The sequence below is a fragment of the Equus caballus genome, chromosome 17 (genome assembly GCF_041296265.1).
Source record: "Equus caballus isolate H_3958 breed thoroughbred chromosome 17, TB-T2T, whole genome shotgun sequence".
Lineage (NCBI taxonomy): Eukaryota > Metazoa > Chordata > Mammalia > Perissodactyla > Equidae > Equus > Equus caballus.
This window is the reverse complement of record NC_091700.1, coordinates 16,534,380-16,551,317: the sequence shown is the minus strand read 5'-3', so window position 1 is coordinate 16,551,317 and position 16,938 is coordinate 16,534,380. Positions and strand designations below refer to the sequence as shown.

The 16,938-nt window shown below is 35.7% G+C and overlaps 1 pseudogene; it reads left to right on the top strand.

Moving 5' to 3' along the window:
- The window catches only part of LOC138918607 (regulator of DNA class I crossover intermediates 1-like), a 71,653-nt pseudogene that overhangs the window by 17,285 nt on the left and 37,430 nt on the right, over positions 1-16,938 (top strand).

Below are 16,938 nucleotides of genomic sequence, written 5' to 3'. Positions count from 1 at the left end.
TTCCAAGATGTATCCCAAGTCTGATAACTTCTCACTACCTATACTATTAGCACCCTGATTCAAATCATCATCATTTATTGCCTAGAGTAGTATAATGGCCTTATAACCTACCACCTTTTTTTGTTTTTTAATTACATTGATCATTACACAGTAAAGTTGAGCATGTATGTACATTACAGTTCAGCAGTATATATCTGAGTGAAACTCTTCCACTTGTGAACTTTGAGACATGTACAAGCTTGTTTGGATATTGTTGTTGTTAAGTAGCAAACAAAAAAAGAGAGAAAAGGAGGAGAAAGAGAGGAAGAAGGACAGGGGAGGAGGAAGGAAAGGGGACCACCCAAATGTCCATTAGCAGAAAATGGTTAAGCAAATAGTGGCATACCCAAGTAATGATGGAGCAGTGAAAATGTTTCAACTACGTGTAATTAGTGTGGATGAATCTCAAAAACATAAAGTTGGATAAAGAAAGCAACTCACAAAAGAATACAAGCAGTAAGATTCCATTTACGAAAAGTTCCAAAACAGAAAAAATATGTTCGAAGGTAGTAAAATTTAAAGAAAAGCAAGGGAGTGATTATTATGAAAGCAGGATAGTTGTTAACTCAGTGAATTGATGCTTCATTGTAAATTTAACTTGTATTTCCTTGATTACTAATGAGACTGACTATCTTGTCATTCAGGTTTCCTCTTTTGTCAGGTAGTTTTCCAAGTAGTTTTTTCATTTTTTATTTGAGTTGTTTGTCTTTTTCTTATTGTGTCTATGTATTTAGGAATTATTTGTCAGGTATATTTGTCCTTTGGCTTTTAATTTTAGTTTTTCAATCCTGTCTTTGAAGAAAAGTTCTTCATTTTAATGTAATTGAATTTATCACTTTTTTTCTGCTTTATCTTTTACTCCTTTGTAGTCTGTGACACAGTGGTTAGTATGATCTTTTAAAGGCACAAATCAGAATTTATCATTCCCCAGCTTATAAGCCTCAATTGCTTTTCATTGCTCTTAGAATGAAATGTGATTTTACCAAAGTCTAAAAGAACCAGAAGGATCTGCACCCTGCCTGCCTCTCTGACCTTGTTTCTTACTAATTGTCCTATTCATTTTATTTCAGCCACACTGACCTTCTTTCTGCCACTGTTCTTTGTCTGGAATAGTCTCCCTCGAGATATTTGCATGTCTGGCTTGTCAACATTTGAGTCTCAGCTAAAGTATGTCCTCTTAGACTGGCCTTCTCTGATCACTACATCTAAATAGCTCCCTGCCCTCCAAATGCTGTCTCTCCTTCACCCTCTTTAATTTGTCACTCTTTCATAATCCTATATTTTCTTAGAAATTTGTTTATTCTGTCCCCCCATTAAAATATCTTCATGAGAAGAAGGATTTTACCACGTTTGTTCATTTTCTATCTCCTGTGCCTTGAACTGTCTCTAGCAATAACATAGACACTCAATAATAAATAAACTATGAATGAAGGCTGTCCCAAGACTATTTTTAAAAAGTAATCTAACTCTATCTGGATCATTCTTTTGAATCTTTATCAGAAAGGGAAAGACACATGGCTCTTCCCAAGGTGTTGATCTCTAATCGTTTCATTTTTCTCTTCTTTGAAAATTTCATACCTTCCTTTACCTCCACAAACCTCTCTTTCCCAACACTATTCTTTATCCCTTCATGCTCGTTAAATGACCTTGTATCATAGTTCAGAGGAAATAGAAGCTATCAGATGAGAATTATCTCAAATTTCTACCACCAGTTCTATAAACCACCTTCCTTCTTCATCCATCTTCTCTTTCCCTCCTCTAACTACAGAAGTAATTCCCTCTGATCAAAGGAAGGTCTCTCTGTCTGTGATCTGGATTCCATTTACTTCCGCTTTCCATTGATATTTACACATACTGAATTTTCTCCTATTAGACAAGTAAAGGTGTCTCTGGGTCCTTTCTCTTTCCTGCTATGCCCTTTCACTCTCATCTCCCATTTGTTCCTTGGTCCACTTCACTGTACAGCTCTTACTAGTGTCAAAATTGAACTTTATAAATCATACAGACAGAAAATCAATAAGGAAATATTGGTCTTAAATGACACATTAGACCAGAGGGACTTACTAGATATATGCAGAGTGTTCTATCCCAAAACAGCAGAATACACATCTTTTCAAGTCGGTCGGAACATTTTCCAGGATAGAGCATATGTTAGGCCACAAAACAAGTCTCAGTAAATTGAAGAAGATTGAAATCATATTAAACATCTTTTCTGACCACCATGGTATGAGACTAGAAATCAACTACAAGAAGAAAACTGGAAAAAACAAAACATGGAGTCTAAACAACATGCTGCTCAACAACCAGTGTGTCATTGAAGAAATCAAAGAGCAAGTAAATGATTCATGTCTACCTAAGGAAGTAAGAAAAATCTCAGATAAACAGTCTAATCTTACAACTAAAGGAACTAGAAAAGGAAGAACGTACAAAACCCAAAGTTAGTAGAAGGAAGGAAATCGTAAAGATCAGAGCAGAAATAAATAGAAACTGAAAAAATACCATAGAAAAGATCAATGAAACTAAGAGCTGGTTCTTTGAAAAGGTAATTGATAAACCGTTAGCCAGACTCATCTAGAAAAAAAGAGAGGCCCCAAATAAGTAAAATCAGAAATGAAAGAGAAGTTATGTCTGACACCTCAGAAATGCAAATATCATGATATTACTATGAACAATTAGATGCCAGCAAATTATACAACCTAAAAGAAATAGATAAATTCCTAGAAACATACAGTCTTCTAAGACTGAATCAGGAAGAAATAGAACATCTGAACAGACTGATTACTAATAATAAATTGACTCAGTAGTCAAAAAACTCCCAAGAAACAGAAGTCTAGGACCAGATGGTTCCACAGGTGAATTCTGCCAAACATTTAAGGAATTAATACCTGTCCTTCTCAAACTATTTCAAAAACTTGAAGAGGGAGGAATGCTTCCAAACTCATTCTATGAGGCCGACATTACCCTGATACCAAAACCAGACAAAGACACTACAAAAAGAGAAAATTATAGGCCAATATCCCTGATGAATGTAGATGCAAAAATCCTCGGCAAAATATTAGCAGACTAAAATCAACAATACATTAAAAGGATCATACACCACGATTAAGTGGGATTTTTCCTAGACATGCAAGGATGGTCAGTATGCACACATTAGTCATTGTGATATGCCACATAAACAAAGCAAAGAATAAAAATTGTATGATTATCTCAATAGATGCAGAAATAGTTTTTGACAAAATTCAACATCCATTTATGATAAAAATTCTCAACATCGTGGGTATAGAGAGAACCTACCTCAACATAGTAAAGGCTGTATGTGACAAACCCACAGCTAATATCATATTCGATGGTGTAAAGCTGAAAGCATTTCTTCTAAGATCAGGAACAAGACAATGATGCCCACTCTCACTACTTTTATTATATTGGAAGTCCTAACACAGCAATTAGTAGGAAAAATAAAAGCCAGCCTGATTGGAAAGGAATAAGTAAAACTGTCACTGTTTACTGATGACATGATACTTTATACTAAATATATATATATACTTTTTATTTTATATATATTGTTTATATATATATACACACACACACTAAAAACTCCACCAAAAATTATTAGGATAAATGAATTCAGTGAAGTTTCAGGATACAAAATTAATATACAGAAATCTGTTGGGTTTCTATACACTAATAACGATCTATCAGAAAGAGAAATTAAGAAAACCCTCCCATGACAATTGCATCAAAAACAATAAAATACATAGGAATAAATTTAACCAAGGAGATGAAAGACCTATACTCTGAAAGCTATAAGACATGGATGAAAGAAACCGAAGACAAATAAATGGAAAGATGTATTGTGCTCACGAATTAATACTGTTAAAATGTCCGTACTACCCAAAGCAATCTACAGATTCAATGCAACCCCTATGAAAATACCATTGGTATTTTTCACAAAACTAGAACAAATAATCCTAAAATTTGTATAGAACCACAAAAGACCCAAAATAGCCAAGCAATCTTGAGAGAGAAGAAAGCTGGAGGTATCACATTTCCAGATGTCAAACTGTACTACAAAGCTATAATAATCAAAACATTATGATACTGGCACAAAAACAAATGCAGAGATAATGTAACAGAATAGAAAGCCCAGAAATAAACCCACAAATATATCGTCAATTAATCTACAACAAAGGAGGCAAGAATATTCAGTGGGGAAAAGACAGCTGTTTCGATAAATGGTATTCGGAAGACTGGACAGCTCTAGGCAAAAGAGTGAAACTGGACTACTTTCTTTCGGTATGTGTAAAAATACACTCAAAATGGATTAAAGACTTAAACGTAAGACCTGAAACCATAAAACTCCTAGAAGAAAACTTAGGCAGTAAACTCTTTGACATCAGTCTTAATAATTTTTTGGATCTGTCTCCTCAGGCAAGGGCAACAAAAGCAAAAATAAACAAATGAGACTACGTCACACTAAAAAGCTTTTACACAGCAAAGGAAACCATCAGCAAAATGGAAAGGCAATCTACCAAATGGGAGAATATACTTGCAAATGATATATCTGTTAAAGGGTTAATGTCCAAAATGTATAAAGAGCTCATACAACTCAATGTCAAAAAAATAATTCAATAAAAAAATGAGAGGAACTGAATAGACATTTTTCCAAAGACATTTACAGATGCCCAACAGACATGTAAAAAGATGCTCAACATCACTAATCCTAAGGGAAATGCAAATCAAAACCATCAAAAGACAATAAATGTCAAGTGTTAGTGAGGATGTGGAGAAAAGGGAGCCCTCGCGCACTTTTGGTGGGAATGTATACTGTTGCAGCTACTATGGAGAACAGTATGGAAGCTTCTAAAAACATTAAAAATTAACATATGACCCAGCAGTTTGACTTCTGGGTATTACCTGAAGAAAACAAAAACACTAATTTGAAAAGAAATATGCACCCTTATGTTCATTGCAGCATTATTTGCAATAGCCGAGATGTGGAAGCAGCCTAAGTGTCCATCGGTGGATATATTGGTAAAGAAGATGTGGCATATATTTATTCAGTGGAATATTAGCCGTAAAAAAGAATGAAATCTTGTCATTTGTAGCAACATGGATGGATATAGAGGGTGTTATTCCAAGTGAAATATGTCAGACAGAGAAAGATAAGTATCATCTGATTTCACTTATATGTGGAATCTAAAAAACAAAACAAATGAACAAACAAAAGAGAAACAGACTCATAGACACAGAGAACAGGCTGGTCATTGCCAGTGGTGAAGCTGGTGGTAGGTTGGGCAAAATAGGTGAAGGGGGTTAAGAAGTACAAACTTTCAGTTATAAAGTAAATAAACCATGGGGGTGTAATATACAATGTAGGGAATATAGTCAATAATATTGTAATGACTTTGGTGACAGATTGTTGGTAGAATCATTGTAGTGATTATTTCGTAATGTGTGTAAATGTCAAATCGCTATGTGTACACCTGAAACTAACATAACTTTCTATGTTAACTAAAATTCAATAAAAAAATTTGAACTTTATGTTATTCAATTCCAAAGATATTTTTCATATACTTTAATGTGTCATCTGCTTTTCCATAACCTTCATCTTTTTTGTTTTGGTGATACAAACTTTATTTAGCACTTCATGAAGTGAACAGTCTTCTTTCAGAGAACTGCTGCCCGTTCCCTTCATCTTGAAACAAGCTCTTCCCTTGCTTCCTTTGACACGTTCTTAAGATTTTATTTGTCTCCCTGGCTGCTCCTTTTAAATGTCTATTTTCAATTTAAAATTTGATTGTCTTCTGGAAGTTTTCTATTTATCTTCTAATTATTTTTTACTTGTCTCTACCAAATGAGACTTGTTAAAAAAAGTTGAGCCTAACAACAAAAAATCAAACAACCCAGTCAAAAGATGGGCCGAGGACATGAACAGACGTTTCTCCAAAGAAGATATACGGATGGCCAATAGACATGAAAAGATGCTCATCATCACTCATCATCAGGGAAATGCAAATCAAAACTACACTAAGATATCACCTTACACCTGTTAGAATGGCAAACATAACCAAAACAAAAAGTGACAAATGTTGGAGAGGTTGTGGAGAAAAAGGAACCCTCATACACTGTTGGAGGGAATGCAAACTGGTTCAGCCACTATGGAAAACAGTACGGAGATTCCTCAAAAAATTAAAAATAGAAATACCTTATGACCCAGCCATCCCACTACTGGGTATCTATCCAAAGAGCTTGAAGTCAGCAATTCCAAAAGTCCCATGCACCCCTATGTTCATCACAGCATTATTTACAATAGCCAAGATGTGGAAGCAACCTAAGTGCCCATCAACTGATGGTTGGATAAAGAAGATATGGTATATATATGTATACACACACACACACACGCACACACACACACGCAATGGAATACTACTCAGCCATAAAGACGGATAAAATTGTCCCATTCACAACAACATGGATGGACCTTGAGGGTATTATGTGAAGTGAAATAAGCCAGATAGAGAAAGACGAACTCTGTATGACTCCACTGATAGGTGGAAGTTAAACATATAGACAAAGAGAACTGATTGGTGGTTACCAGGGGAAAGGAGGGGTGAGGGGAGTGCACAAAGGGTGAAGTGGTGCACCTACAAGATGACTAACAATAATGTGCAACTGAAATTTCACAAGGTTGTAAACTATCATAATCTTAATAAAAAGTTAAAAAACCACACAAAAAATATTTAGAAATAAACTTGATATCCTATAATATGAAATATGGCACCAAAAGCCATTGGAAGTCATAACTATACATATATTTTAAATATTTTAACAATCTGTCTTTTATACTCATGCTTTAGTACATTTTTTTACTAAATAAAGATTTGCTTGTCTTAGATATCCCCATAGGAATTGTATGTGGCGGTCTAACTGTCCTAACAACTTTGTTAATGTGCTAAAAAGATTGGAAATGTGTTTTGAATTTATTGTTTATTTGATATTAAATAATAAAATAGTGAAATTGTCTGCAAAAGTTACCCCCCCAAAAAAAGTTGAGCCTAACCTTGTCTGGTAAATTAGTTACATACCTTTGTTCTCACTAGGAAAAGAAAGATTAGAGGTTATCGTGATGGATAGATTATGAGGGTTCAACCTCTTCAGCCGTGTCCCCTGGAGTAAAGGCTTGCTCCCTTCATACACAGTGTTTGTACTGTTCTTCTTCATTCCTGGAACATTATCTTCCCACCCTCTGGCTAACTCTGGCTCATCCATCTATCTTAGAAGTCATTTTCTAAGAAAGCTTCCCTCTCCTCCTGCCCTCCCTCTGCCAACTCTCCCCACATCTACCAGTAGTTTACATACTCCTGATGCTCAGTTGTAATTGTTTGTGTCATTCTCTTTCTCATTATGGTCTTATCCTTCACAGAGTACAGTGCCTTAGGAAATAATATCTTAATTCCAAGACACTGTCAATTATAAGATCCAGAGTCATGTTTTTCAAAGGGGAAAAATATTTACATCCTGAAGGTTCTGTCATTTCATTGCTGACCATAGTGTGATCTTTTTAAAGAAGCCCCAATGTAGAGTTGCACATCACTCAAATGAAACACTTTTTTATCTGTGGTTAAGTTTGCATAAAAATGCAGCATTTACTTTTTTGCTTGATAGCTGGCAAGTCTCTTACAGTTCTTATGTTTTTTAGAATCTTAAAAGTCTATTATAATTAATATTCTGAAATATTAATGTGATAAAACCTTAACTTCTTGGAAAAATGATACTTCCTCTTGCATTAAATTTTTTACCATCTTGGACTTTTTTCACTTTTTATATCTCACATTTATAATCACGTTTATGCCATTGTGTTATGAGTTATATAGTGAAGAAGAAGATGTTTTCACAATTTGTTATAGTGTCTAATACATAATAGTTGCTCAATAAACAAATTTTGAACAAATGCCTTTGAACTTCTTAAATTAAGGATGTAATCTGAGAGAAAAAGAATGAAAATAAGAATAATTCTGCTCAATCAGAAATAAATACTGAATGAAAAATGATAATTATTTACAAGTCTGGTTTAAAAGAAAATCTAGGAGTCATGGGGAGATAACAGAATTAAGTTAGCTTTGGCTGCAGATAAGTTCTCACATAGCTTCTTTTTGTTTTTCTCTTCTCGTTTCAGTTGAATTTTATTGGCACACAGCTATGCATATCTTTAGGCTTTTTATATCTGTGGTATAGCATACTTTGCAGAAAAACAAGTTTTTAGCCTATCAGATTTGTTTTATCAGGTTTTTAAAAATGTTCCACGTTCAGATAATTTTTTTTAATCTTTTGATACCTGGGAATGGCTTTATACAGTTCTGTTTTAAAGGCATTACGCTTAACAAAAGAAAGATTATAAGAAGCTGTAATTTAGAGTCTTTGGGCAAACTACAAGTTATCATGATTCATTTTAATTTATATGTAAACATGTAAAGGAGGTGTCACAGAAATATAAAAAATATCAAGTCAATTATTTAATAGCATTATTGCTTTTTATTATTGATGATTCTGCCTGAAACTATATGGTTGCTAGAATAACTTTTTATTTTTAATTTTTTTAGGAATATTTTGAAAAGAAAAGGTTAAAATCACAAATGAAATTACGGGGAGTTTTATCCCCTGTCAAAAATTCTGATGTCAGTTTAGACCTCCTTAACCTGTATATGGCAAATCAGATATCTTGCCAGAAGAAAAAACCTGGTAAGTCAGCCTCTCCAGTAACATTTTGTTTTGAGTCTGATGTGATCATAATGTTTAGTTTTCCAATAATTTTGTAATTTTAGAACTCAAAGGATGTGGAAAGTAATTTTAAAACTTAATTGCCCTCTTAAATTAGAAGCTTTGTTAGTCTCTGCTTAAAATGTTTTATTGTTTAATCCATTTATTATTTTTTTAGGTGGTGTGTTATATAAAATTAATTTTATAAGGTATGGTTAAACTTATAGCACTGTTGTTTCAATTATTATGTTATTTTGTCTAGGCAGATAGTTACCAAAGTTTGGCTAAAGAGCAGGGAATAAATATCTTTACTGTCTTATCCTATTTGGAGAATTTGTTTGAAAGGAAGAGCTGAACAAGTTTTTGCCTCAATGATTAGTTTCCTATCTCATAACTTGAATTCCTTAGACATTCTTGGGATGTTAACTATAGTAGTCTAATACTTCAAAATAAAGTTCATTTTGGCCTGCACTTTGATTCTTCAAGTAAATAAAAAGTTTAATCAGAGTATTTTTTTCTCTCTCAAGGAAACTTGTGTCTGATATTTAATTTTTAAAACAAGTGCTAAAATGAGAGCTTAAGAACTGAGTTCATAAAAAAGGGATTGAAATTGATCACAGTATTGTTAGTGTCTCCTCTTTTCCTTTCTGTGCTATTTTTGTTTCTCCACAGATGACAGTTGTCACAAGTAAACGTAGTCACACTTTAGTAGAAGTAAATACATTATTAATAAACTTTAGGAATAAAAGTTTCTGTTGTAAATATATTTGCTATATTTAGTTCTTTTTCTTCATTTGTGTAATAGTGTTATCAGCTGTTGTCACCATGTCTTACATTAGATCCTCGGATCTTATTCATCATTTTGCTGAAAGTTAGTACCCTTTTCCCAACCTTTCCCTATCCCCCAGTCGCCAGATCCTGGCAACCACTTTTCTATTCTCTGTTTCTATGAGCTTGACTTTTTTTTTTTTAGATTCCACATGTAAGTGATACCATGCAGTATTTGTCTTTCTCAGTCTGGCTTATTTCGCTTAGCATAATGCCTTCTAGCTCCGTCCATGTTCTCACACATGGCAGGATTTCATTTGTTCTCATGGCTCAGGAATATTCCATTGTATATATACACACACACACATATACACACCACACCATCTTTATCCATTCATCCATTGATGGACGCTGAGGTTGTTTCCATATTTTGGCTCTGTGAATTATACTGCTGTGAACCTGGGAGTGCAGATATCTCTTTGAGATCTTGTTTTCATTTTATTTGGATATATACCCAGAAGTGGGATTGCTGAATCATATGATAGTTCTATTTTTAATTTTTTGAGGAACCTCTATATTGTTCTCCATAGGGCTTGCCCCAATTTACATTCCCACCAAACATGCACAAGGCTTCCCTTTTGTCCACATCCTTGCAAACACTTCTTACCTCTTGTCTTTTTTTTTTTACTTTTTGTGAGGAAGATTGGCCCTCAGCTAATATCTGTTGCCAATCTTCATCTTTTTCTTTCTTTCTCTCCCCAAAGCCCCAGTACATAGTTGTATATCCTAGTTGCAGGTCATTCTAGTTTTTCTATGTTGGATGCTGCCACAGCATGGCTAGATGAGCAGTATATAGCTCTGTGCACAGGGTCTGGACTGGCGGACCCTGGGCCACTGAACTGGAGCACACAAACAACTATTCGGCCAGGTGGTCAGCCCCCTCTCTTGTCTTTTCGATGATAGTCATTCTAACAGGTGTGAGGTGATATCTCATTGTGGTTTTGAATGCATTCCCCTGAGGATTAGTGATGTTGAACACCTTTTCATGTACCTGTTGCTCAGTTGTATGTCGTCTTTGGAAAAATGTCTGTTCAGAGGGTCCTCTGCTCATTTTTTAATCAATTGTTGTTTTTTGATATTGAGTTGTATGAGCTCTTTATGTATTTTGAATATTAATCCCTTATCAGACAATATGATTTGCAGGTATTTTCTCCCATTCTTTATATTGCATTTTCATTTTGTTGGTGGTTTCCTTTGCTATACAGAAGCTTTTTGGTTTGATGTAGGACCAGTTGTTTATTTTTGCTTTTATTCCTTTTACTTTTGGTGTCAAATCCAGAAAATCATCATGAAGACTGATGTCACGGAGCTTATTCCTTATGTTTTCTTCTAGGAGTTTTATGGTTTCAGGTCTTGTATTTAAGTCTTTAATCCATTTTGAGTTGACTTTTGTGTATGGTGTAAGATAGGGTTCCAGTTTAATTCTTTTACATGTGGCTGTCCAGTGATGTATTTAACTTTATATATTTCCTTTCTCCCTCACTCTGTTTTCATTCATACATTGAACGTATGTTTTTTGAGTACTTACCCTAAGTATTGTATTGGATTCTGGAAGTAGAACAGAAAATAACAGGGGCAGGACATGCTGCTGTAGGGGAGGAAGAGAATTCCTCTATCTCTTGTAGGTTCTTCTGGCTGGGCTATGAATTAAATTGACATGAGACAGAATAAAAGGAGAAAATCAAACAAAGCTTTGTAACATGTATACATGGGAAAAATCCAGGAAAACTGGTTAACTCCCAGACTGGCTAAGGTTGTCATCTTAAATACCGTCTTTGGCTAAAGACAAAGGAGCATGTTGGGGGTGGGAGGGAGTCAGTTATGGGAGATTACCAGAAAAGGACAGTAAACAAGAGAAAGGTTATTATGAGGATTTAAGTCCTTGCCTTCTGCCTTGATAGGAGTTTCTGGACATAAGGGCATCCCCCCTCTTCCTGGTACAGAGAGGGAGTTACCTTTACAAATGGAGATTTCCCTTACAAATGTAAATGGTTTTACAGAGGGTAGCTTCTACTTTTCAGAGCTTCTCGCCTGTCTGCAGTTTCTTAAAAGTAATCAGCCCCAAATAATCCTCATGCCAAAGAGACACATTTTGGGGTGGCCAATTCTGATCCCCCACACTACCAAAAAATAAGGTACCTTGGCATATTGAATATTTTGAGCTGAGGAATTTGAGGAAGCAGCATGTGCAGGAAGAATTTTCATGTGAGAGGTGCCCTCGCTATACCCTGAGAAAAGGAACGTTGTTATCTCCAACACAGAGGGAACACCGAGAGGAATCTAATGAACAAACCTTGCTGTTTCCCTCAGTTTACTACACTTAGCTGATGCCCCTTTTTGTCCTGTCCCATTTCCCCAGGACTTTCCGCTCTTCATCAAACCTAGCTTAAAAATGCTCAGGTTTAACCACTTTGGGTCTTCATTTCCTTACAAAGTTTTCCACATAAAACTTATATTAAATAAATTTGTATGCTTTTTCTCTTGTTAATCTGTCTTTTGTTACAGGCCCCCAGCTGATAATTTAGAAGGGTAGAGAGAAAAGATTTTTCCTCCTCTACCAAAGCAAGATTTTATTAGTTAGGACTCATGACTGCAAATTACAGAAACTTAAAAAATATATATTTACTTACTTAATGTTGTGGACTGAATGTTTGTGTGCCCCCAAAATTCATATGTTGATGTGATATTAGGAGGTTGGTCCTTTAGGAGGTGATTGGGTCAGGAGAGTGGACCCTGATGAATGGAATTAGTGCCCTTGTAAAAGAGACCCCAGAGAGTTCTCTCACCACTACCACTGTGTGAGGACACAGGGAGAAGACAGCTGTCTGTGAACCAGGAAGCGAGCCCTCACCAGACAGCGAATCTGCCAGCACTTTGATCTTGGACTGCCCAGCCTCCAAACTGAGAAATAAATTTCTATTTTGTATAGTTCACCCAGTCTATGGTAGTCTGTTATAGCAGCCTGAACGGACTAAGACACTTAACTAAAAGGAAGGGTAGTGGTGCATCTGGGCCTCAGAGACTGCTTGAGTCAGGAAATTGAATACTACCAAGATTCTTTTTCACTTCAGATACTAGTTTTATTCTCTCAGACTGTCTTCATCAATGAAGCTTAAAATGTGACATTAAAAAACTAACACTGACAACTAGAAGCTATGTACCAGGGGGCTTTGGGGAGAAAAAGGAAAAATAAAATCCAAAAAAACCCCACTATGAACTAACATTGCTCATCTCTCCAATTTCACCACCAGGGAAATACTGAGAGCTGCTTCTCTGATTCTGAATTTTTTAATTCCGCTGGAAGGATGTTGCCTTGCTCTGCAGGTGTCAGGTCTCAGCGCTGGAACAATTACTTATAACCAGAGGGGTATAATACCATTATTGAGTGGCAGGTGGTTGCCACTAAACCAATTATTTTTTCCAGGGAAGCAGGGTTATATAAGAAGATAGAATCTCTCCACTGCAACTCTGTAGTTTGTGCATGTGTAAAAAGCATTTCCTGGAAAAGGATCATAATTAAAAGTACTAAGCGGTCAAAATAGTTATATCGTCTGTAAGGAGAGACAAGGCTGCTGCATCTAAAGTTTAAAAATCTAGTGAGGGAGATAGAGTTAATCAAGTACAGTAAACTATGGTAGGTGCTATAATAGAGAACATATGTAGTGCTATGGGAAAGTGTAATATAGCAACTGATACAGTCTAGGGGTTAGGGGAGTTTTGAAGGAATCAAAAAATAAAGCAAAATTTCGGGGCTGGCCCCGTGGCCGAGTGGTTAAGTTCGGCGCTCCGCTGCAGGCGGCCCAGTGTTTCGTTAGTTCGAATCCTGGGCGTGGACATGACACTGCTCATCAGACCACGCTGAGGCAGCGTCCCACATGCCACAACTAGAAGAACCCACAATGAAGAATACACAACTATGTACTGGGGGGCTTTGGGGAGAAAAAGGAAAAAATAAAATCTTAAAAAATAAATAAATAAATAAATAAAGCAAAATTTGTAGGGCCCCTTTCATGAGGAGAATGTAAGATGATGAAGAAAAAGATGATTTGAATTATCTGTGATAGTTGCTAGTACTGTAATGTCTTCTATCATGTATAGAATATAGGTGGTTTTAGTAAATATCTAAGATGTACATTTACTTAATGACCATGGTATATCAACCAATGCTTTTAAAAGATTTTATTATTCATTCTTAATTTTTAATTGCAACTTTTTCATTATAGAAACTGTGAGAAAACCGATCATGTGAATATGAATAGAGACATAAAAATGCCCCTGAGAAAACATGATTTAGAACTTCCAATGTCGCCTCATCTTGTCCCGTCTAACCTCTGCATTGATGATATGGAAGACAAGTAGGTTTTAGCTAGGTTGTATATTATTAGGTATTTGAAAGAGTCATTATCAACTCTGTTTTATTCATTGGAAAATGTATAAAGGGATTATCCTAGCTCCAGTTTTTGTTTGTTTGACTGTTAGCAGTATTATTAAACTATTAAGACCTTAGTCAATGAACTAATATCCATGCTAAGTGTTTTTTGGATGCATAGTTTGACTTTCCTTATCATAAAAATCTCTCTCTACTAATAATGTAATTTTTATAAAACACAGTAATATTATAACCCTGGAATGATTTACTTAAGAGTTCCATATGTTTTCATATTTGTATAGAACAGTATGAATTTTAAATATTTATAAAAGATAATCAATTTTATTGCCACCTATGTGTTTAACTGTTACATTTTCTTTTCATTAGTTTGCACTATCAAAGACAAGGCAACAAGGAAGAACTTGGCCCAGTTAAGGTGAGAGTTAAACAAAAAATTTTTTAAGTTATTTTAACAATTGTGACATGCCACTGTTACCCAACCAGGTTCATTTTTGCCCGCCGCCCAGAAAGCCAAACACTGAGATGACGAGATAGCAGCAGAGAGAGGGTTTACTCACAAGGTAGCCATGTGAGGAAGCGAGCTCATGAGCCTGAAATTTGCTTCCCAGAAAACAGAGACTCAGGGATACATATGGGCCGGGGTCAACGTGGTCTGAAATGTGGAGAGAGGTGATTGGAGGTGAGGAGAGGTGAGGTAATGATGAGCTGCACAAGCGTAGTCAGACTTCATGCCTCTTCATAGGACCCATGTTCACAAAATGGCGACATCAGCATGATCTGAGGGGAGAGTTTTTAGCCCCTTCAAGTTAAAAGGTCGTCTGTCGGACATCTCCGTGGGCCCAGTTGATGAGTTGGTGGTCTCAACTGGCCTGAAGTGGACAAGGAGTTCCAATTCCTGAAAAACAGCTCACACACGCATTACCATGGTGATGCAGGCACCAGGAAGATGTTACCTATAGGAGCCTAGCGGGAGTCAGCATATTGCCTAAACAGCACAATTAACAATGAGTGGGTTAAGCAGCTAAAAGCTATAATCAGTAATTGCAAAAGGGAAAAAAACTTTAATTCCTAGCTACTTAATCATCAGTGGCTCACTTTCTGCCAGTTTCACCATCAAGTGATATAAATTTTTTGAGAATCAGAGAAAATTAGTTATCCTTTAAAAAACTTTTTAGTCTTTAAAATTGTTCTTTTAGAAGTTTTTAATGTAAGAAACCTATACCTTAAGAATATTTTAACGATTGCTTATGAGAAACCCTTTGGAGTTCTGGTAATGTAGACTAGGCCTTTGTGTGCAAAGCATTTGATTCTGCCTGTCACTGAAGAGCTGCAAAGGATAATTCATTTGGGGAGTTCTCCTTTGGGTTCATGTGATCATTGAGCGATTCATGTTTTCAAACGTGGTGACCCGACTGTTTTATTTTATATCAAATTGTGATTTTCAATATTCATGTTGATCCCAAGATTATTTTTCTTTCAAAGTATATTTCAAATAATTATTTTTTAGCAAATAAGACTTTAATCAATTAGAAAACACATAGATTGTGATTAAAGCTTGAAATGTGAAAGTCCAATACCATATTATTAATTATTCTTTCCTTTGAATAGCCAAAGTTAAGCTACGTCAGAAAGATAATGGCAGTGATACTAAAATCTCTTGGAAATCTTTCACCTGAATTGTAGATAAATGAAACTTAGATTTCCTGTCATTAGGAGATGACATGCAGGAATGGAGCTTGAGGGTAGAGGGGACCATCGGTGAGAAAGGCAGATGGAAAGGAGCTCAAGTATAATCTTAGTTGATAACCTCTCTTGTCTTAGTAAGGACTGTCAGTTACTGATGACTTGCCTTTACTTGGGACTTTTTCTCTAACTCGTGACCTTTTTCACTTTTATTTTAACTTTCCTTGTCTCTAGTTTATATATTTTGGCAAATCACATGATTGTATCTTCTTTCCTATAGTCCTCACAAGTCATGGACTCATATACAATGTTCGAACCTCAATTGAGCAGAATAGAAAACTGCAGCTTCACACCACCATCTTTGTCAGCAGAATTAGCTTCTAACAGAGATATTACAAGACAAAATTTTATTCCCAGAATAGTGCCTAGTCCTCAGAAAGTTGCATATGAAAAAAAAGCAGAATGAACAGGTACCTTTCTTTTTTTAAATACAAGTCTTTATTGAGTTAGATAGGTTACAATCTTGTGAAATTTCATTTGTACATTATTGTTTGTCAGTTGTGTTGTAGGTGCACCCCTTCACCCTTTGTGCCCAACCCCCACCCCATCTTTCCCCTGGTAGCCACTAATCTGTTCTCTTTGTCTACATTTTTAAATTCCTCATATGAGAGGAGTCATACAGAAATTGTCCTCCTCTATCTGGCTTATTTCACTTAACATAATTCCCTCAAGGTCCATCCATGTTGTTGCAAATGGGACGATTTTGTTCTTTTCTATGGCTGAGTAGTATTCCATTGTATATATATACCACGTCTTCTTTATCCAGTCATCTGTTGATGGGCACTTAGGTTGCTTCCACGTCTTGGCTATTGTAAATAATGCTGCAGTGGACACTAGGGTGCATGGGACTTTTGGAATTGCTGACTTCAAGCTCTTTGGATAGATACCCAGTAGTGGGATGGCTGAGTCATAAGGTGTTTCTATTTTTAATTTTTTGAGGAATATCCGTACTGTTTTCCATAGTGGCTGCACCAGTTTGCATTCCCACCAGCAGTGTATGAGGGTTCCTTTTTCTCCACAACCTCTCCAACATTTGTTACTATTTGTTTTAGTTATTTGTGTCATTCTAATGGGTGTAAGGTGATAGCTTAGTGTAGTTTTGATTTGCATTTCCCTGATGATCAGCGATGATGAACTTCTTTTCATGTGTCTATTTGGCCATCCGTCTATCTTCTTTGGAG